At 39.7% G+C, this 22,509-nt stretch overlaps 2 protein-coding genes across 7 annotated transcripts in view; both read left to right on the top strand.

The window, feature by feature from the left end:
* Positions 1 to 22,509, top strand: part of Arhgap26 (Rho GTPase activating protein 26) — a 466,045-nt gene that overhangs the window by 413,806 nt on the left and 29,730 nt on the right. The gene's annotated exons all lie outside the window — the stretch shown is intronic.
* The window catches only part of LOC106010180 (pentatricopeptide repeat-containing protein 2, mitochondrial-like), a 36,045-nt gene extending 13,536 nt beyond the window's left edge, over positions 1 to 22,509 (top strand). Inside the window, exon 1 of the mRNA XM_087180464.1 lies at positions 1 to 22,509. This exon is cut by the window's left edge and continues 13,536 nt beyond it. The gene's annotated coding sequence lies outside the window, so the exon portion shown is untranslated.

The raw sequence follows: 22,509 nt of genomic DNA, 5'->3' as shown, positions 1-22,509 counted from the left end.
TCGTGACTGTGGCTGGCAGAATTTATAAACCATTAAAAGGATTTTTTAAATCTTGAAAGGTACCCCATAAGAAGCATAAACATAATGCTTAGGGGTATCTGCAGATTCAGGGCTGTGGAACTTTGGTGATGTAAAGGAAAATGTGTTTGATGTGATCTTGTTGTAATTAAAAGATATCTGCCGTACTTCAACTTACCACATTTTTTTCTTTCTCAAATTACGTAAGATTGTTTCAAAAATGTTTTAGAGAAGTGAAATTTTTTGTTTTTGTTTTGTTTTCACCAAATTTTTAATTATTGGAAAAGGCTGAAAAATGAAGCATTTCTTCTTATAAAGAATAATCAGTACTAAAATGTAAAAGATTCCTAACAAATAGCCTAACTCTGTTAGCCTAAAATTAAACTCCTGGTCTAGAAGTTCTATACTGTTGTGTGCTGTTGCTTGTAGAGCAAGGGAATATTTTTCTTTTGTTTTATTTTTTGCAATGAAAAAGGCTTGGGTTTCCTTATGATTCTTGTCTTAAGCTTGAGAGAGAACTGCCTTAAGGAATTTTTTTAACCAACATTCATTTCCCCTTCATTTTTTAAGTTCCTCATCTATAAAATGGCATGTGACAATGAAACAGAAATATCTTTATGAGATGTAGTCTTTTTTCTCTAAGCTAAAGTTAGGGCAAATGCTATCCCTTAAGAAGAATGGAGATCACATCACCTGTGTAGTGAGACAGCTACTTCTCAGTTGACTGTGGATAAGAGACTCACCAGCCAACTCTAGTTTCCTATTTATGACCAGAAGAGTATTTCTTAGATGGAAGAAATTACTCCAATAGAACCTTACTTTGAAAGTAAGTTTCACATGGAAAATTACCTCCAGACTTGTTAAGTGGCCTTTTAGGCAGGATAGTGATGCCCAAACACCATAATGTGAATGTTTCCAAAAGCTTTTTCTGTCCTTCTTCTAATTCATCTTACCAAGAATATCACTTCCATGTTCATATGCATAAAAGTAGAAGTCCTTTCACCACTGACTATAAAGAGCCAGTCTAAAAATGAGAAATTAATTTAGCTTAGCCCTAGGGTAGCTTAGAAAAAACTTTTAAATGTTAATATTAAAAAGCACTTAGAAAGACAGTTCATTTTAGAGCCTGAGGAGAGAATTCTTTTAGATAGGGGCTTAACATAAACCTAAGTAGCTGGCTATTAGTCAGAAGTCTAGATTTGGCACTAAAACTTAAATTTCAGTACTATAATGAAAATTCCACCATAAAAAGGCTCCGGTGTCTGATTATCATCACCCTTACACAGTTTTCAGTTCATAATCTCAGAATCCACAAATGCCTTCAGGATCTAATAGGCACAGAAAATGACATATTACAAGGAACCATCCAAAGAATGTAACTAGTTCCATGGAAATCAAAGCTTTGGGCGACATCTAATTAGGTTGCAGTATCAACGTGCTTTGGTTCTGACATTTATTTGCCATTACCTTGAGCAAACCACTTGACGTTTATATTGTGTCTAGGGACCATTCTATTTTGGGAATAAATTACATGATCCTTCTTTATACACAGTCTCACAGTAATCATAACACCTTTTAATGGTTTCCCTGGTGTCTTTTTTCACTAAACTGATCCCCTTTAGACCAGGTACCACCTTATTTTTCTCCCTACCCTGGCCTCCTAGAATAGTACTTGGCTAACATTTGATGTACAGTGCTTGTTGAATGGGGAGTAAGTTCATCAGACCCCACCACTGGCATGTACGGTTTGGATCCTTTAATATTTGCAAGATCACCAACCAAAATGTTCCCTAATGTGAACAGGCTTCATGAAATGCCAAGACACTCTTTCTGATACTAATTGGGTACCAGACCACAGAAACCTGGCACAGATGTCAGATCTGGAGCCCATCTGTATACACATTGATCCATAGCTCCCTTGGAGATAAGGTGCCATCAGCTGACTAGAACTTGGGAAATATTTGTGAGAGATTTATGGGAGATCTGGCTAGTATTACTGTCAAGAATAATAATAGCACTACAAGATACATAGTGCTTTCCAGTTTTTAGAGCCACTTCCTTCAGAGTGTTTAATTTAATTTAATTTTCACATCAACTTTAATCATAGCACTTGGCATACTGTATTTATTATTGCCCATTTTCTTCTCTTGATTCCTATATTGAATATATGTCCAGTCCATGCCTATTTCTTACTCGGTATTATTTCCCTAGGACTTGCCAGTGCTATTTGTAGGTGTGTGATAAATATGGACTGAATTAATGAGGAGTACAAGACAGCTATCTCCTATAGTTTGTGAGTGAGAGCCCCTGAGGCTGAAAGGGCTTGAGTGGCCTTTTCACATCTGTGGGGCAGTCTTAATCTGGGAACTTGTATTTAAACCTAGACTTCCAGATTCCAAGTCCAGTGCTCTTTCGGTGACTCACCACCCAGAACAACAGCATCATGTTCATTATATGGGGATGAAAAAGTGAAAGAGCAGTTTCCTGTCCTACCCACATTTGCCACATGTTCTGTTCCTTTTAGGATCCACTGAGAGCTCCTCCAGGAAGCATTCCCGAACCTGGATTAGGTGCTCTTTCAGCACAATTTCAATAACCAGTTCTTATTTCTGTCACTCTATTTAACAACAGCAGCTGTTGTCATTCATTGGGGGCTCCCTTGGTGCCAGACACAGAATTGAGTGCTTCACATTCACTCAGAATTACCCCCAGGAGAGAGGCTCTTAATGGCTTCATTTTTCAGATGGAGAAACTGCCTGAGGTTACAGGGGGCAGACCTATATAAATCATCATAGAACTCCAGGCTGCTGATCCCACTGCTTAACTAAAGATAGGATTGTCATCTCTTTAGATGCCCGATTTTCCCTCTGGACTTTGCATTGCTTTAGGGCTAGAACTGTTTCTTATTACTGCTTAGCATCTACAACCTTTCCCAGTGTCAAGGTGACATGTACTAAATACAGTTGTTGGGTGGATCAGGAAGAAAGGTAGTGAGGAAAGAATTGTGGGGTTCCTAATATAAACAGTTACCTGTTACCTTCTTGGCTCAGACCACACCGCCTGTGATGTGCTACTTTTCGTAACTGTGACGGTTCTGGTCTGCTGGCTGTGATTACCATTCCCTTGCTGCCCTTGCTGCCCTTACTCCCCAGACAGGCAGTGGGCTATGTTTGAAGTCTGGTAGTCCCTGAGTCATCCTCCCTGTACCTGAACCTTGGCTCCCAGCGAATGAGTGTTTAGCTCCAACCCAGTGTGTAGCTACTCCAGAAAGCATTTGGAAGGAGAAATCTCAGGAAGGTTTCTTGGGCTTTTTCCTACCTGAGTTCATTTGTTCCACAATGGTACTTTGTTTCCCATTTTTTAAAACTCTGAAGTTATTTCCAATGTTTGGTAAATCCACCCTTGACTTGTTATTGTGGGGGAAGTCCTGTGCTGAATTTTTTGTATCCCTACTCTGGAGACTAAATATAGGCATCCCTCCTATCTTCCTCCTCCTCACTCAGTTGAATTTGTCCCTGCCTACCTACTGACTCTCCCCCTACTAAGATCACCGTGACCTCCCTATAAGCCTTATGGACCCTCTCATTATTTCTGGCAACAGTGGATGCTGTCAGTAGCCCCAAAACCCTCCCTTAGCTTGTCTTTGGTGGCACAACACTATCCTGGCTTTCTTGCCATCTCTGTCTTCTTGAGCATTCTTTCCCCCTTAAAAGTTATGTCTTGAGATCTGGTTTTCAATCCTCTTCTTAACTCCTAGATTAATCTCATCCCTTTCTGTAGTTCCACTTACCAGCAGTATGCCAACTATTGTCTGTATCCTCCATCTTCTGCCTGTTCCTTAGACCCACATATCCAACTGTCTGCTGAGCCCCCACACCAGTTGACTGTTGTACATGAATGCTTCCCCTTCCTTTTCTGCACCCACACCTGCTTCTTACCCTGTGCTTCCTATTTCCACGAATTCCACCACTCTCCATCTGGTACATAGAAATGTAGCCTGCTTCCTTTACTCATCATCAACTTGATGTCATTGTTCAATACTTGTTGATTCTGCCTATTTGACTCCTTACTACCACCGCCCTTGCCAAGTCTTGCCCTTTTAGTCTTTCTGACTGTTGCCTCATTCTCTATGTAGCAGCCTAAGGGGTTGGTCTAAAATGCAAATGTGAGCATATCACTCCCTCTCCATAAAAGTGGTGGCCCCCATTAATCCTGTAGCCTTGAGAATCCTTTTATTAATTGAGAAGGCTTAGGTGGTCTGCCCCTGCTTGACACTGCAGGCTTTGTTTAAATGCTCTACTTTGGCTCTACTGAACTTGTTTCACTTCTTCAGCCTTGCCCTTTTTCCTCTCACCTCCTGGAAACACTGTTATTAAACATCACGTCTTTCAGAAAGCCTTTGTTGGTTCCCCCTCCTCACCCACTTTCCCCCCTGCCCGGCCTGGGTAGAACAACTCGTACATATTTGGGGAACATTTATCCCCCAATAGAGCATTTATCACAGTGTGTTGTCATGGCATGGTTATTTGTCTCATATTCCTGTGGGCAGAAAAATGTCTTCTCAGTTGTATCTTCTCAGTGCCAAGCACAGTGCCTGGAACATAGAAATTTTTAAATATTTTATAATGTAAATGAGCAAACAAATAGACTGGGAAGAATTTCTGGACAATTCATTTTGCAAAAAGATGAATCCCCCACACTCCACTTAGGAGATACCAGTATCTGTGATTTTTAAGTAGTTTTGTTTTGCTTTGTTTTTTGTTTTTTAAATCTGTAGCAACCTCAAATGTTTAGCAATGCTCCAGCTTCAAGAAATTGTTCAGAATTCCCTAGTGCCTTCCAGTTGCGCATACAATGAAGTCTAACCTCTTCCTCTTGGCCTACCCAGTTGGCCCATGCTTACCTTGCTTAACTTCCTACAGCTGCCTCCCTTGTTCATTGTGCTCTCTTGCTGCTCTCGTGCCGTGTAAAAACCAAAGTCCTTTCTTGCTGCAGAGCCTGAGCTATACCCAGAAGTTCTTCCCTGATCCTCACATGCTGCAGCCTGCCTTGTCCCACCTGACCCTCACCACTCGCTGTCTGCCATATCACCTTTTCTACGTTCCTCAGAGCACTTTCCCTCTGAAGTGTTCTTTTTTTAAAAATTAACTTTATTAGTACATTTTAGGTGTACATGATGTTATTGGCTAATAATTCATCACTTACCTGCTTGCTGTCTGTCTCTCCTTACAACACTGTAACCTCCATGAAAGTAAGGACCATCCTATCTGTGTATTATAGGAGTCCTTGGACCTAGCGTGGGTCTGGTTCTGATACCTTAGGAATATTTGTTAAGTAAATCCATTTTATTTCTTTAAAAGTGACTTGTTAATGAGCTAAGAACTCCTTTATCCAAAGCCTATTCTAACAAGAAACATGTAAGAGATTATATATACTCATAGCCAAATGTCTGAAACTTTCTACACATGAAGATAGTTCTTTACCTCTGTGTATGTGGTAGTCTGGCTATGCCAGTTCTTATGTAGTTAGTCATTATGTCATTAGTCACTCTGTTCTCAAAGTATCAGGTCCTGTGTAGTTATTTTCGTAAATTGTGTCAGGAAAACCAATTTTTGAAGATGTGGTCTTTGAGTAATCTAGTCTTTCTGATCCTGTGTAGCACAGGTTCTTAGGACATTTGGTGCTACCAGTTGGTAAGAGCCTTGTGATTGTGCAGTTTTGTTGACTCCATCTGAACCCACCATGTTGACAGCAGATTGGCTGCTTTGGTTTTAGAATTACTTGCCTTCTGCCTCATGCATTTTAAAAGTGGCACAAAAAATTTTTTTCCCCTTTCTAGATAAGGATTGCAGGGGAATTTGTGCCATTCTCAGTGGCACATAATCTCTCAAAAGATATGTAAACATAGCGCTTTGCCAAGTATTTGCAGAGGTAAGGGGCAGGAGGTAGTTTGGCATAGCCCCAGAGTAAGAAGTCCTGAAAGGTTTTCTGTGATTTCCCAGAACACTAAATTCATATGTTGTGGTCTCCTTGGATAGGACACACCTACTGGGTGTGTTGTGGGGTCAGGGAGATTATGACAGTAAGGTGCTGTATGACCTGTCCTGTGAGGAGCCTTCAGTGAATGTTAACTACTGCTGTTGCTAACTCATTCCAGTCACTATTCTGGAAGAACACAAACCCCTGGGCTTTGGTGCTAATCCACCAGGAATTTGCCCTGTCCTGAGTGGTTGCAAAACTCTCCCGCAGTCAGTCATCTGCCAGGAGCAGTTTGCAATCTGAGTCGGCTTCAGGCAACTCATTTCTTGAGCTCTTCCCTGCCCACACATATTGTGAATTGCCCAGAAGTAACAGCTGCATTCACCAGTGGAAATTCCCCCAGGGTCCCCTTCTAGGCCACTCCCTATCTCTGATTATGGGTGAAGGCAGACTAGGGGAATGGCTTCCTCCACCAACTCCTTAGTGTCCTGGACAGGTCTCCAGATACCAGTGTGAGCCCTGAGGCTCCACTGCAGTGCACCTGCTTCTCGCAGCCCTCAGAGCTAGCCTTTCTCCTGTCTTCATAAGCAGGCAGAGATTTGGGAGAGGCATGGTAGAAAGGGCTGGGTAAGGACTCTGTTTTAAGTTTCAGAAGAAGTTTGGATAATCTGTAGTTTTTGAAAATTTATTTTTCTGTCTCCTTTCTTGTACTCATGATGGCTACATAGTTTGAAATTGTCTGTTCCCCTGGTTAGAAACTCTGCCTCTCTAATAAAGAGGATAAGGTATTCAGATTCTGGGAGTTTCACAAAATGAAAGGGTTAAAGGAAAGCAGTGTATGTGTACACATGCTGACAGTCTGAATATTACAGTATCTGTTTCAACAAATAAACCTTGGATCAGATCAGTCTACCCAATACAGAGACAACATTGATCTTTCAGGAGGGTTTTGCCAACTCCAAAATGCCAGCTGTCCTTTCCTGCCCCTGGTGGGTAGAGAATGTCTCTTTTTAAGTAGCTAAAATACTCATTACACATATCCAGGCCTCCAACCCAAATTGATAGGATATTTTTCTTTTTCTGTCTCCTTTAAAAAACGGAATAAGAAACATTCCTCCTTCATTCCACAAGGGTAGTAAAGGAACATTTTACCTGCCACCATGTGTCCAGCATCACAGCTGGAGGTGCAGAGGGGGTGTCTGTGTGCATGCATTTGTGCTCAGGATGTGGGTCCCTACTCCATATAAGCTCATTCATTCCCTGCTATAATTCAGTGTGCAGACTCGACTTGCTGATTGATGAACTGGAGGAAGCCAGTCATTCTCAATTCAGAAGAGACTAAGAGAGAACAAACCTACCCACCATCTCTCACCAACAGCCTTGTTCTGAAACACTGCACTGGTTCAGAGAAGTCTCCCTTCAGAGCTCTCACTTATTTTGGAGACTAGATATTTGTAATAACCTAGACCAGATCTACCTCATTTTTTTCTTAGCTATCTTGATTGGTTCATGTGGCAGAAGCAACAAAATCAGTACACCCAAGAGACTGAAAAGGGGGAGATGAAGGAAGAAGAAGGAATATGCGTGGAGCCAAATGGCCCCCACTGTGGGTAGTATGTAAATCATCAAGTCTTTTCTTGGAAGCAGTAAGGCACTATGGGTAAAAGCCTTAATATATGTTTACCCTTTGACTCAGCCATTGCATTGCTGCTGTTTATCACAAGAAGATAATCAGAGAGCTACACAAATGAGAGTCTATTTTTATTATTTATAATAGCAAGAGAAAATAATGTAAATGCCCAACAATGGTGATGGTATGATGATTATCACACAGCCTGACCTATAAAGCAACTATTAAACATTGCCCTGCTGATAACTGCTTATTGACATGGGACGATTTCATAATAAGCTACTTTGCCCCTGCTCCCAAACAGTGCATAGTAAAAGTGCATTGGTTAGCCTTTCTATTCTATTGGTGGGACAAAATACCTAATACCTGCATCTCAAAGGAGGAAATCCTTTATTTGGTTCATGGCTTCAAAGGTTTCAGTCCATGGTCACCTGCTTCCATTGCCATGGACTGAAGTCAGGCAGAACATCATGGCAGAAGTGCATGGTGGAGCAAAGCTGCTCAGTTTGTGGCAGCTATGAAGTAGTACAAAGGGGAAGAGTACCAATGATATACCTTGCAAAGGTACCCCCTGTGACCCACCTCCAATGGGTCCCCACTCCTAAAGCCACATTCCAGCTGTGAATGTCAGCGGACTAACCCACTGCTAAGTGTAACTACTACCCACATGATCCGACCACCCCTCCGAGAGTATCTTAATCCAGTCAAATTGACAATTAAGATTAATTGGCACAAAATTATATAAATTGTGCTGCCATTTAAGTGCTAAAATGAAATACATATAGATGCATATATACACAAAGAAAGGCTCTAAAATAAGTCTCCAGTGTGTTAACAGGAGTATCTGAGCTGGACATGTTGATGGCTGGTTTGGTTTGATTTTGTGCCTGTTATTGTCTCTTACTTTTCTGCATTAAGCTTGAATTCCTTTTATAGCTAGAAACCGAAACAATGGATTTTCTTCCTGTATTTTAAAATATACATTTCTACATTAAAAAGATATTATGGGGCATCACTTTTTAAAAAAGAAAGAGGAAAGAAGGTGAGCTGGCTTTGTTTGAATTGGGCAGAGCCCTGGGCTCCTTTCTGGCTGCTTTAGAAAAGCACATATAGCTGCAATGAGGCTAAGATTATTTACTCCTTTCCTTAACTCCACTGCTTTAGCAAAGTCAATACTTTACTAAAGTGTCAATACTTGCTTTTATGTCAGGAGACACTTGCTATGTGCCAGGAATGCTATCTGACCCTTTATGTATGTCAACTCCTGTGGTCCTCACAAACACCCTTAATAGTAACATTTTCTCTGGCTTTTAAAGAAGGGGAATGAGGCAGTCATAGGACACCGAGCAGAGGAGTGAAGCTTTTCAGCCATGCTCTGCCATGACCCTTGCCCTTCCCCCTCCACCTTGCATCCACTTTGAAATGTTTCTCACTGAACATTTTTCATGCTTGTCTTCCTAAGGGAACCATTCTATTTAAAGAACCAATATTAAGCCTTTTGGCAAAGGTGAACACCGGGAAGAGGAGGTTAGATGGTGAGAGGCTGGTGACTTAAAGGGAGAAGAAGGGAGGGAAGCTTTGGGTGACAGCTTCCCTCCCAAAGACTGTCGGCCTTTCACAGAGGCCTAATGTCAGAGGATGCAGCCCATCTGACCTTGTTCAACTTAGTGATGGAAACTGTCTGGTAGTTCCCATGCAAAATATTGTAAGAATGAGAACATCATCCTTCACAACATTTGTGTGAAACCTATGTGATGCTGTTTTTCAGAGTGTGGTGTCATCCAAAGAAGTATAGTTAACCCTCCATCTCCATGAGTCCCACATCTACAGTTTCAATCAACCATGTATTAGTGGCATGATTTGTGCTACTGTAACAAGATACCTGAGGCAGGCTACTTTATAGAGAAAAGAGGTTGATTTTGGCTTATAGTTCTTTAAATGCAGAGTTGAGGGCCTGCATCTGGTGATGGTCTTCTTAGTGGTGAGTCCTAAAGTGGTATAGAGCATTGCATAGCAAGAGACTGGGAGTATATGTGCTGTGGTGTGTCTCCCTGTTCTTTTAAAACCATCAATATTTCATCATGCAGACTCTACCCTGATGACTTTATGTAATCCTAATCACCATCCAAAGGTTTCACCTCTAAATACCATAGCTGGATTAAGTTTCCACCCTCTTAATACCTCATAGGGGGATTACACTTCAACACATGAACCCTTGGGGGACATATCTACTGTATAGAAACCACAAAATTAAAAATATTTTAAAAATAAAATTGCATCCATACTGACCATATACAAACTTTTTTGTTTTTATACTATTATCTATATTGTTTAAGGGATGATAACTATTTACATGATATTTACATTATATTCAGTATTACCAGTGATCTAGAGATGATTTAAAGTATACAAGAGTACATTCAGGTTATATACAAATGCTTGTACTGTACTTTGCCATTTTACATGAGGAACTTGAACATCTGTGGATTTTGATGTCCGAGAATGTCCTGGACCCTGTCTCTGACACCCAGGGAGGACTGTTCTACCATGTCACTGTGACCTTCCCTGTCTATGTCCACGTGGTGCTTCTCAGGAAGCTCTTCTTTGAAGCACCCTGGAATTCAGACTCCTTCCACTGTGTCCACCAGAATGAGTGTGGGCTGATGACTTAGTGGCTGTCCTCCTCTTCTCCCCAGGCCCATCTGCTGTAACATCAAGCCTTTCAGGGATACTACCTGTGATGTAAGGTAGACTGTCAACTTGCTTGGTTTGGGAGCCACTCGGGGGTTAGTAAAACACACTTCTTGGTGTATGTGGGTGGGTTATGCATACATGACCTTGACGCCTCTATCTGGCCCATGGCCCCTTCTTCTCTGGTTTTTTCACCTCTTCTGCTTCCCAGCTGCCATGAACTGAGGATCTGTGCTCCACTCTACCCTCCTGCCATATTTCTGCCTTGGAGCCAGCTGGCCCTGAAAGAAGAGGCGAGGGATTAATGCAGGTTCACAAATGAGCCAGAGCTTGGTATCCACACTCCGCTTGAACATGCAATTCTGAGCTTTGGGCATAGGTAACTGGATACCTGTGGCCCTGTTTGCTACTGGTAACACAACCTGAGCACCTGTGAACTTGCCTCTGTATGTTCTTCATGGGGTAGCTTTGGTGTACAGAGACAGTGACAGGGCTGTGCTAAGAGGGCAGATAATCCTAGGATGAAAGGCCTTGAACCTGAGACATAGTGCTTGGCCCTCTTTTCATTTGGTTAGGTGATGCTGTACTTTTCTCTTGATTTTCACTTCTGTTTGGATCAGTACATTAGCATTTATACATGGCACCAAGGACCGTTTCCTTAAATCTAATTTTCATTCTAAAACAGAACCATTTTTTTCAGGACCAACCAAGCATACCCTAATCATAACAGCTGCCACCTAGTAAATGCTTACTATGTGCCAAGCCTTAATGGACTGAGTATATTGTGTGTATGATCTCCTTTCTTTCTCACCAGTCCTCCGAGGTATAGGGAAGAAAATTTTGCAAGGGAAGAAAATAAGGCACACCGATTGCCCCAGGTGACACAGGGGAAGAGTGGCAGAACTAGTATCCAAACCAGTATTTGAGGGCTGTCTAACCCCAGACTCCTGCTTTTAACTGTTGATTCCTTGCTCTTACGAGTATTGTTTTCACCTAGAAGTCTGTTTGTCAAGTATGACAGATATTCTCTGGAAATGGACAAACCATCAAACTATTGAGAAACTTCCAAACCAGTTTGCTTTATTTTCTGTATGTACTTACGAGCTCATGGAACTGAAATTTGGCCTTTTTTCAAGAGGTACTAGAGTAATTGAAACATTCCCTCTGAGTGCCCTATGTTTGTGTCAGTCAGGGCCCCTGTGTCCACCAAGCTTAAGTCAGCACGTTGGGGACTTTGTTAGGTGCCAGTCAGCCCTGTGGAAGCCACAGAGGGAGGCAGGGAGGAGAGTAGTGGCTCGGGTCGAGGGCCTGAGTTCAGTCCTAGCATTGCAACTTTCTGCCTCTTAGACAATTATTCAACCTCTCTAACCTTTACCTTCTCCTTTTGCAAAACCAAAGCAGCACTCACAGGATTGTTAGGATAAGTGACTGATGAGGAGAAGTCCCCAGCCCAGGCCTGGCAGAAGTCCCCAGCCCAGCACTCTTGATGGGGAGCTTGTATTTTAATTAGAGGCAGGGCTTTGTGTTGCTGCTTCTCTTGTCTTGTCTTTGCAGAGACCCATTTCACTCTTGACCCTGGTTTCTCCTTTCCCAGGTGCAAGAGGCCATGGCCCCCTTAATTTAAAACCCCAAAAAGGAAAATGGGAAGCACCCTGATTAAAGTATATGGTCCCAAATTACCCCAGCCCAGACTGATTTCTCCTTTCTCAGACCTTCTTTACTTCTTCTGACCAGGTCCTAGATTAACATTAAAGTTTGCTAATTGTCAATAAGAAGCTCACATGTCTGCAGAGCCAAAAATAATAATAAAATCCATACAAACACATCCAGGTTTTTTGAGGAAAAAAATAATCATAATTACCAAAGCTGAATTGGAACATGACAGAAACCAAAGGCCAGTGGTTCCTCTCTCAGGTCATTCATCAGAACCTCGAGGCCAGAGGGGGATAACATTTTTAAAATATAGATTTGTTGGCCCCAAATATACTGGACTCATTCAGTCACTTGTTAGTGTGGGGGCTTTTCATTTTGGAAAACACATTTTATTTTCTTTCGTTTTTGAAATTTACTCAATTGTGATTTGTAATTTCTTTCATTAGAACGATTCTCCTTTCCTTTCTATAGTTTCCTGGGCAAATGACAGGAAGCTTACGTAAATCCAGGATGCCGTTTTGTCATAACAAGCCTGAGTGACAAGAAAGAAGGGCCGTGAGACATAGTGGGGGATGGTGCTGTGGGAAGCCTGTCCTCAGTGGTATTTCAGGTAGGGATATTGGAAAATATAAACTGATGACTTCTGAAGAGAATTGAACAGGCCTGTAACACTCTTTATAAGTGAATAGAACTTTGGAAATGTTATACTTGGGGTAGTAAAAGTCAGGTTGAACTAACATAAGGAAGTGTGATGACCAGGGTGTCTCACCGTGTGGTAGATCTCCTAGAGAACTGGGCATGTGGCAGTTCACACATAGGAAGATTAGTCCCTGGGCTGTTTGTCTGTCTGTTTGTAGCTTATATAATTTCTTTTTTTATCAAAAAGGGACAAGCAACCTACTTGTTTTTAGGACAGAGACATCATTGAAAGACAAGCATTTGTTTTCCCAGACAGAATAACTTCTGATTTACCAAGAAACAATTTTTTGCAGGAAGAGTATGCTTTGCTGTTACCAGCTACTACTTGGAATTCTGTTACAGCCAGGCCAATGTTAGTGCTGATCTTCTTTTTCAAAATAGTATCTTTTCCATTAAGTTCACACAGTATTCAGGGGAAACGCTCTGTCATTAAACAAAGAGACTGAAGAAGCTTAGCAGGAAATGCAGGTTAGTTTTATTTTAATCCCAATGATTAAAATTTAAAGATGCACTGGTGTTTAAGAGAGTGAGTCCTCAGTGATCAGTGTTGTTGTCATCTCACCTTAAATATCACCACAGAAAGAAGCTGCCCTATCACAGAATCCAGATCATCCCCACTTGTCCTGACCACTCGGGCCCTTGCTTTTATATTGCCCCCAGTGTTAATACTTTTTGTAGCTCTTACTATCATCTAAAACTATCTTACTTGGTTGTTTACTTGTTCATTATCTGTCTTACATGCACATCATATAGTCTTTCCTAAACTTTTTTCATCACATTTATGATCAGAATGTTATCAGAAAAAATATTTGGGCCATAGTACCTCCAGTGTGTCTTTGTTGTTTTCATTTGTTATTTATAAAGTATATACCTACCATAGTAATTGTTCTCTAACACACATCAGAAAATACATACAATACTAATCTTACAAGGATAAGCTCCCCAAAGTACACATGCAGAGTTTGATGTTTGTTCTTCCTTCACCAGCTTGTGTTCTTCCCATACTCCACCTTGAAGTTCACTGTAGTTAAACGTGAGCTACCTGGGGGAAAGAGGCCTTGCAGGGCTTGTTGCATGCCCACTTTCCAGTTCCTGCAATAGTGCCTGGCATACAGAGGGTGCCAAGTAAACACTTAGTTTTTAGTAGCAAACAAGGCTAACGTGCAGTTTACTCTTTCAGGCTCTGAATAGCTAATGTTGTTCTGTATCTTCAGAGGGAAGAAGGAGGAAAAACCCTGTTTTTAGAGTTAGAATGCCTTCCTAAGACAATACGTGCTGAATAAGGAATTCACTGTAATACTTTAAATCCTTCACCAAGGAGGTAATTATACCTTCCCTGATAAGATCTGGGCTCAGGCAGACAGACAGGTGGTTTCTCATTTCCCCTGTGACGAATGGCACCAGTGGACCTGCTTCTGACGCTTTTGGGGAAATTTGCTTAAGAAACAATCTGAGATATATTTTTATGTCTTCCCATCCATGCTTCCTAAATAAAATAAGGCTTCGGCAGCTTGAGGGTGAAAACACACATGGTTAAAGCTGCCGTGAGGGGAGGGCGTTGCCATTCTGCCAGGCAGCAGGTGTGGCATGTCAGGACACAGGAGAGAGGCCCATGCTCCTGGAGGCTGCGTGTCATGAAAGCCTTTAAAAAAGCACCTGCCAATCATGAAGTCTATATTCAGCAAAACTATTCTTCAGAACTGAAGATGAAATAAAGACATTTCCAGACAATTTATGGAAGAAAACACCAGTGAAAATCTTCAGGTTAGGCAAAGATTTCTTAGATACGACGACAAAAGAACAGCTCCGTAAAAGAAAAAAATTAATGAATTGGACTACATCAAAATGAAAAACTCTGGCTCTTCAAAAGATATTACTAAAAAAAGTATCTTTTCTCAGGCTGCTCACAGGGAAAGTGTATTTGAAAATATTTTCACTGATAAAGAACAAATATCTACAATCTATGCAAAAACCTTACTACACAGTAAGAAGACAATAGATATCCATAAAATGGAATATAATTTAGTGACAAATATGTATTTAGTACTACACATGCTATAACATACATTAGACCCTCAAACCTCAAAAATATTATGCTAAATGAAATAAGCCAGGCACAAAAGACAGACCACACATTATGTAATTCCATTTTTGTGAAATGTCCGGAATGTGCAAATTAGAGCTAGAATGTAGGTCAGTGGTTGTCTACGGCTGGAATTGAGAGCAGAGCTTAACTACAGATGGCAAAAGGTCCTTTATGGGGTAATGGAAGCATTATAAAACTAGATACTGTGATTGCTGTAGAACTCCCATCAGTGTACTAAAAGTTGTGTATTAATATGGGTGAATTTCATGGCCTGCAAATTACACCTCAGTAAAGCTGCTTTAAGCTCCCCTAGGAATATTGAGTATTCCATACATGTTGATTATTGTTTTTATTCCGTGGTGAACAGACAAATTATATCAAAATTTAGAGGGAAAAACAAAATGACTGAACACTTTGCCTGAATGGACAAATACATTTTATTAATTAACTTGGCTCTTCTGAATAATTAAATAGATTTTAGGATAAAATATGTCAAACTTTCATAAGAGTTAAAAAAGCCAAGAATGATAGCCAAGAGCAGAAATTTCCGAAATATAGCTTTGTGTCAGTGAAACACCCAAGATTATTTTAAATGGTGCATAGATAAGCTTTTCTTTTCTATGTTAATAATATTTTTTATTTAGACTGTCTTGTTAAAGGGAAAAACTTAAAATATTAAGTAAATGTTCTATATTAAAAATATATGTGGGCTAGATCTATAGCTTAGTGATAAAATGCTTGCCTAGCATGTACAAGGCCTGGGTTTGATCCCCAGCACTGGAAAAAAAATGTATATGATACACTGGTGTAGCAAAACTCATGAGCCTGGGCTTGCATGACAGAGGTCGGGCAACACTGCCAGTAGTCTGGAAGAAGAATGATGCCAGTGAGTGACTGAAATTGAATACTGCAACGAAACATCAGAATTCACCCAGTGTTCCTGTCTCCCTCCCTACCAGAAACAAAATGTCTGAAACTCCCGACATACCTGTCGAGCATAATCATCTTAGGCAAACAAACAAATGACTGTCCATAGCTGTCGTGGCAACACCAGCATGAGAGCAGTTCCTCTCTACATCAGATATTTCTGATTTGGAAATGTCTGACTTCCCTGGATACCAGTAATCTTACCACTGGTTTCTGGTAGACCCATATTTCCTTTCTCTTAACTTTTTACTTTGATCCTGTGGAGTCTTTTTTTTTTTTTAAATACAGTCTTTGAATGGTGTCAATTCCAAAGAAACTTGTTAAGCATTCACAGTTTGTAAGAGATACAAAAGAATAAAATATTACAAGGTAGGATCAAGACCAGAAGAAGGTTCAAAAGAGAAAGATATATCTCATTGTGATATGAAAGAAGCTCATCAGAAATGAGATGGCATTTGAAACAGGCTTCAGATAGTGAATAGACAGTGGTTAGGGGCAGGAGAGGAAACCCTGCAAGTAGAAACAACAGCATTAGCAAGAACGTGCAGATGGAGGAGCTTAATGCTTAACCTTAGCACAAGTGAAATATTGCCATTTGACAAGAACAGGATGGCAAACCTTAGTCCATGGGCCACATTCAGACAGGTGTCTGTTTTATGCCCTGTGAGGTAAGAGTGTTTTTCCAGTGTTATATGGTTAGCATTTTAAATGGTTAAAGTACCTACATAATAACCTCAGTTTTGCCTCTTGGTTTGCAAACTAAACGACTTAACTAATGATCCCTTAAGAAAAGGTTTGTGGATCCCATGTATGATGGCACACAACAAAAGAGGACTGCAAGTTTGAGTCACAAGAACCCAGTGACTTCTAAGACCCTATCAAAATAAGAAATAAAAAACGGGCTGGGGATTTAGTTCAGTGCAAAGGCATTGGGTTCAGTCTCCAGGACCACAAAAAAGAAAAGGTTTGTGGGCCTGGAGAGCTGTGGGTACATGTAAACAAGTGATGAGTACTGAGAGAAGCTTTAAGACCATATTGTGAAAGATCTTTCCTCCCTTCATGAAGGAAACCTAGCAAGCTTAAGGAGAAAAAATGGAAGTTTAGGTATACATTCTGGAAAGTCTCAAGATGATTCTAACCTTAAGCACACCTGGATCCATAAACCCAAATTATTATTTTGCTTGGTCCTTCTTTGTTTCTTAGGTTCATCTGCAAACAGATGTTTGCCATGTAATACAAAAAATGAAAAGATCTCTGGTCACCCTGAGCCAATACATTTAGGTGTTATATCCACAAAGAAGAGCATCTATATATTAGACTCCATAAGAATGATGATCAGTTACCTGTCCTTCCTTGAACCCATTGCTGTGGCCACGCGGAAGGGAACTCTATTAGCTAGTCTGAATTCCACGTTTCCTCCTGCAGTGAAATCAGTGGGACACTGGACCAACCTGAATCGCTTAGGGATGGACAAGAACTTTTCCAAGGGAACTAAAGGAAGAAGAATGGTGAGGCTGGCAAGGCTTTAGGCTTTGTCTCATGAGCAGTGGGGAACCATTGAAGTTTTAAGCAAAGAAATGACATAATCAGATTTGCATTTTGAAATGATTGTCAAGAATGGTTCTGTTAAGCATTTACATTTTTAAAAATCTTGTTTTCCTTGCAAATTTGCTTAGTATAACTCATAGATTGTCCAGAGTAAATTTGGATCCACCTCAAATTTGAAGAAAAAAAAAGAACTTCTCATTTTGTGAGATCAGAATTAATGGGGCTTTCCTGTATTTATTTTCATTGACTTCTCTGTGGATGTTTGGTTTTGAAGTACAAGAACTAGAGAGGAATATAAAAATCACTCTCCTTCAGTTTGTTTTTATTCACAGATGTTAAGATTCTTTTTTCCAGTGGAAAGGGTGACTTTGCTGGAAAATCATTTAAAGTTTTTTCCAGTCAGTAGGCTCCTCAGCACCAAAGGAACAAGGGGTGTAAAATCACCAACGAGCCCAGTGAGATTACATACATTCCTTCACAGCAGCCTGGGCTAGCCATAGTGGAGGGCAAGCAAGATAGTAGGAAGAATGTGGGTTTTGTGCATAGTCACACTAAAGGAGCAGGACCAACCACAGAAGATATGCATATAGAGTGCAGAAGAAGTCTGAGTAGTCTGAAATCAGATCAGAAACCATTTTCCACATTTGTAGACTACTGAATAAACACCCAAATTAGAGGAAAGTCAGCCGTGCATGTGGGTCATAAAAGAGTCAGAGACCACTGGCCTTTCCACCGGAGTCCATCTCACCTTATCGTTCTGCCTCATGTACCTTTCATGGTACCTTTCACGTACCTTTCAGGGTTCACAGTTGCAGGAATTTAACTTAGTCTTCCTAGACTTTGTCCTTAGCAGAAGTGCTTTTTCTGCTGCTGAACAGAACATATTAAACATAGTGAAGTATTTTATGCTCTTTATTCAAGGAATCCCTGTTCCCTGGGGTTCCTGTTCAGTTGAAGTATCTTGGGCCACCACTGCTAATTTTAGATGTTCTTTTGTGTTCAGTAGTGGACGTTTAGATTCTTATTAAATCCTTTTCCCTTCTCTTCCTCCCCCTAGTGCAAACAGGAAATATTCCCTGAAATCAGACTGTATAAAAAAGCATGCCAGATGGCCAAGGCCTTTGAGCCAGATTTGTTCACATGTCCAGCCTACTCAGAATTTGACATGGGAGACAGCCTCCTTGATTTCCCCAGGAAAGGAAACCACTATTGACTTACTATAATACCTTCACCAACATTTAAAAATATCACTGTAATAGTTAACGTAACTTCTCTGTGAAGTGGAAAAAATAGAAAAATTTGGTTTTGTACATGGAAAGTGCTCAGTAAATATTTGTTGATTGTATTTGACTGAAAAAGAAGAGAAGTAGTATCACTTGTAAGCTGCAAACTGTATTATGTAACTTAAGCCATTTATTGGCACTCCAAACTCTGAAGTATCTTTTTGCACTATTAAACATAGTTCCTCAATTATCACGTCAAATGGCAAGGGAGGTTATTTTTATACTAACATTTATAAATACAACATTAATTGTTGAAAATATTTAGAAAACATAAAGACTGTGATTATATGGAGACTACAGGTTTATAGAAACTCTGTACTAAAACTATCCTAAAAAGTAAAGCCTGTTTAAAAGAGAAAAAATGAGCATGAAGAATACAAGTTACCTTTTATCACATTACCCAGAGAATGATTGCTGTATTAATGTTATATTAATATGTTGATATACTTCCTCTCTAGAAGTATGTTTTAAGATACTTTTAAACGCGTATAGAAAGCTTCATGAGATGTAAACATAGAGCTTAGCTAATTATTAATTAGCCATCAAGGTTAGAAGTACACCCTTGCCAGTCTACATCTCTTGCTTTCTCCTTCCTTATATCATCCTCTTTGTCCTCACAGTGGTAACAACTAGTCTGATGTTTACAGTATCAATTCTTTTTTTAATTCAATAAGTTTATTGGTACATTTTAGGTATACAATATGATAACATTCATCATTGGGAATTTGTACCTGTACATGATATATCTTGGTTCTTATTTTTTCTCCATTCCCCTGCCCTCCCTTCAACCCCTCTGCCTCTCCCTACTTACAAAGACTTCTTTTCCATTTTTTTCCAGTTTTCATATTTTTTCCTTTCCCTTCTTTTCTTTCTCCTACCCCCTCCCCACTTCCCCTTCCCTTTTGAATCTTTTCTTCCTATTTCACATTATCTGTTATACATTTTGTTCCTCATTTACACTTTCAGTTTCTCACACCAGAGAAACTATTTGGTATTTACACACTATTTATTTCACTTAGCCTCAATGTACTTCCGTGTAGCTATAAATGTCTCTATTTTCTCATTCTTTATGGCTGAGTAGTACTTACAGAGATGCCTCCAAAAACTAGGCATAGGAGCACACAGGAAGTGAGCCACTTCCAGCACCCAGGAAGAGGCTTCCAGGCCCCCGTACCACCCCCCTCAGCACACAGGAGGTGAGCCGCTTCTGGCACCCAGGAAGAGGCTTCTGGGCCACTGTACCACCCGCCTCAGTGCACAGGAGGTGAGCCACATGAGCGCCAGCAACACCCCCCCCCCATCAAAATGAGAAGACATGTAAACAAGTCTCAAAACCTGATTTCCTGATCACTTAAAGCAACCCCAAAGGGAAAGGAGATGGAACACTCTGATACACAACCACCTGGACTCTGAACTAGCAACGAAAGAGGATCTGGAAAAAATAAAATCAAAAATAATTTCTCAGGTAACAGCAGAGATTATCCCCATAGTGCAAGACATGATTAATAAATCTAGAGAGGACACAGATAAAAAAATAGAGGAACTGAGAAACATGATGGAATCCCAATATAGGAAACAAATGGAATCCATATAACAGATACAAACAGATTTCCAGGAGGTTAAAAACTCCATTGAAAGCTTACACAGCAGAATGAGCCAGTGTGAGGACAGAATTTCAGATATAGAAGATAAGATTGCAATTAGTGACCAGGAAAAGAAAAATTGCTTTAAAATAGTAAGGGACCATGAGAAATCAATCCAGCAGCTGCTAGACAATGCAAAGAAGAGTAACATAAGACTGATTGGAGTCAATGAAGAAACAGGAGAAAGTGCAGATGACATAAAAAAACTGTTCACAGAAGTGATGGCAGAAAACTTTCCAAGCAGGGGAAAAGAACTTGACATACAGATAAGTGAGGCATATAGGACTCCAACTAGGCTTGATCAAAAAAAAATCTACACATAGGCATATAATTGTTAAGATTCCAGAAACTCAACAGAAGAACAAAATTCTACAAGCAGTTAGGGAAGAGAAACAAATCCTATACAAAGGAAAGCCCATCAGAATCACAGCAGACTTCTCAACACAAACCCTCAAGGCAAGAAGAGCTTGGAGTGACGTATTCCGAGCCCTAAAAGAAAACAGCCTCCAACCCAGATTGATGTACCCTGCAAAACTATCTTTCAAAACTGATGGAGAAATAAGATACTTTCATGACAAAGAGCACCTTAGGAACTTCATCAGTACCAAACCAGCACTCCAAAAAATTTTAGACAAAATCCTAGGAAAAGACAGTGAGGAACACAACCCCAGGAAGCCTAGCAGAATTAATCCATTGGGCACAACAAGAAATTAAATACAAAGTGGGAGAATCCAAAAAGAAAAAGTCATGACAATGATAAGTCAATATGTATCTGTATTGGCTATTTATCATCTTCTTGTGTCTACTTTTTAATTGGGTTGTCTATTAATGAGCTGTAAGAGTTCTTTGTATATTCTGGTCTTAGGTTATATGTATTAGAAATATGGTCTGTTTAAGGACTACTTTTCATTTTCTTAATGATGTCATTTAAAGTTCTAAATTTTGATGGAATCTCACTTATCAATTTCTTTTTATTATACGTCATGTGTTTTGCATCCTAGGAAATTCTTGCCTACCCTAAATTCATGGACATTTTCCCTTATAATTTCTTCTTTAAGTTTTATAGTTTTAGTCTTTCCTATTTAGGTTCATAGATCCTTTCAAGTTATTTTTAATGTATGGAAATAAAGGGTTGAGGTTAATTTTTTACATATGGATACCAGGTGTTCTAATACCACTTGGTGAAAACTTTTCCTCTGCTCTTGAATTGAGTTTATGTTCTATAAAATATTAATGTTAAATAATCTTTCAAAACTCAGTGGACCATCTATGTGTGGTTCTATTTCTAGATTCTGTTTTATTCCTTTGATCTGTCTTTCCTTATGCCAGCACTGCCTTGATCACTATAGCTTTAGAGGGAGTCTGAAAATTAGGTAATAAATGTCTTCCAACACTGTTTTTTTTCTTTTTATTTTTCTAGGTCCTTTGTACTCCTACATAGCTTTTAAATTTCAATATCCAATTCTTCACTTATAGCAAGCATACATAAACCTGAAGTTTTATATATACCTTGTGTTTTCTAATCCTGCTAAATTCAAATACAAGTTCTAGGGGCTCCTAGAGATTTCTTAGTATTTTCTCTGTAGATTATCATTTCATCTACATATAAAGATTTTACTTCTTCCTTGCCAATCATATGCTAATTGTGTCTTTTTGTTGCCAGACTATTTTGGTTTGGGCCTATGTTTCAAAGTTTAATGGCCAGATGAAGAGTACACATATCTGCTCTTGTTCCGTACCTTAGGGAGAAAGCATTGTATTGTTTCCATTCATATAAGGCATTTTTCCTGGAAGTATGAGTACATGGCTTATCTGTTGAGAAGGTTCTGTTCTACTTCTAGTCTCCTGATAGCCTTTACCATGAACAGCTGTAGAATTTAATTCAATACTTTTTTCTGCAACTAGTGACAGGATCATATGGCTTTTTCCTTTCCTCTGTTAAAATGATTACTTATGGGGATGGATCTTCCAATGCTGAACCAACACTGCCATCTCTATAATAAAACCACTTTCTACATACTGCCAGATCTGACTTCTAATAGTTTGTTTTGTCAAACAAATTTTTATCTATATTTATACTTTTTTCTTTTATTATCTTTATCCAGTTTTAGTATTAGCAAAACGTTGATTTCCTAAAATGAGTGGAGAAGTGTTCCTTCTTTCTTCTGCTTTCAATGTTTGATATAACTTATCAATTAAAATGTGTATGAGGCTGTTGTTTTCATATAGGTAGGTTTACAAGCTAGGAATATACTTTCTTTAATAGGTGCTATTCAAATTTTATATTTCCTCCAGAGTCAGTTTCATTAATTTGTCTTACACAGTACTTCTTAGAAGTTGTCAAACTTATGT

The sequence above is a fragment of the Heterocephalus glaber genome, unplaced genomic scaffold (assembly GCF_053883595.1).
Source record: "Heterocephalus glaber isolate CG9 unplaced genomic scaffold, H.glaber_assembly_v1.0 deba00001463, whole genome shotgun sequence".
Lineage (NCBI taxonomy): Eukaryota > Metazoa > Chordata > Mammalia > Rodentia > Bathyergidae > Heterocephalus > Heterocephalus glaber.
Note: the sequence above shows the minus strand (reverse complement) of the source record. Positions and strands in the feature narration are given on the sequence as shown.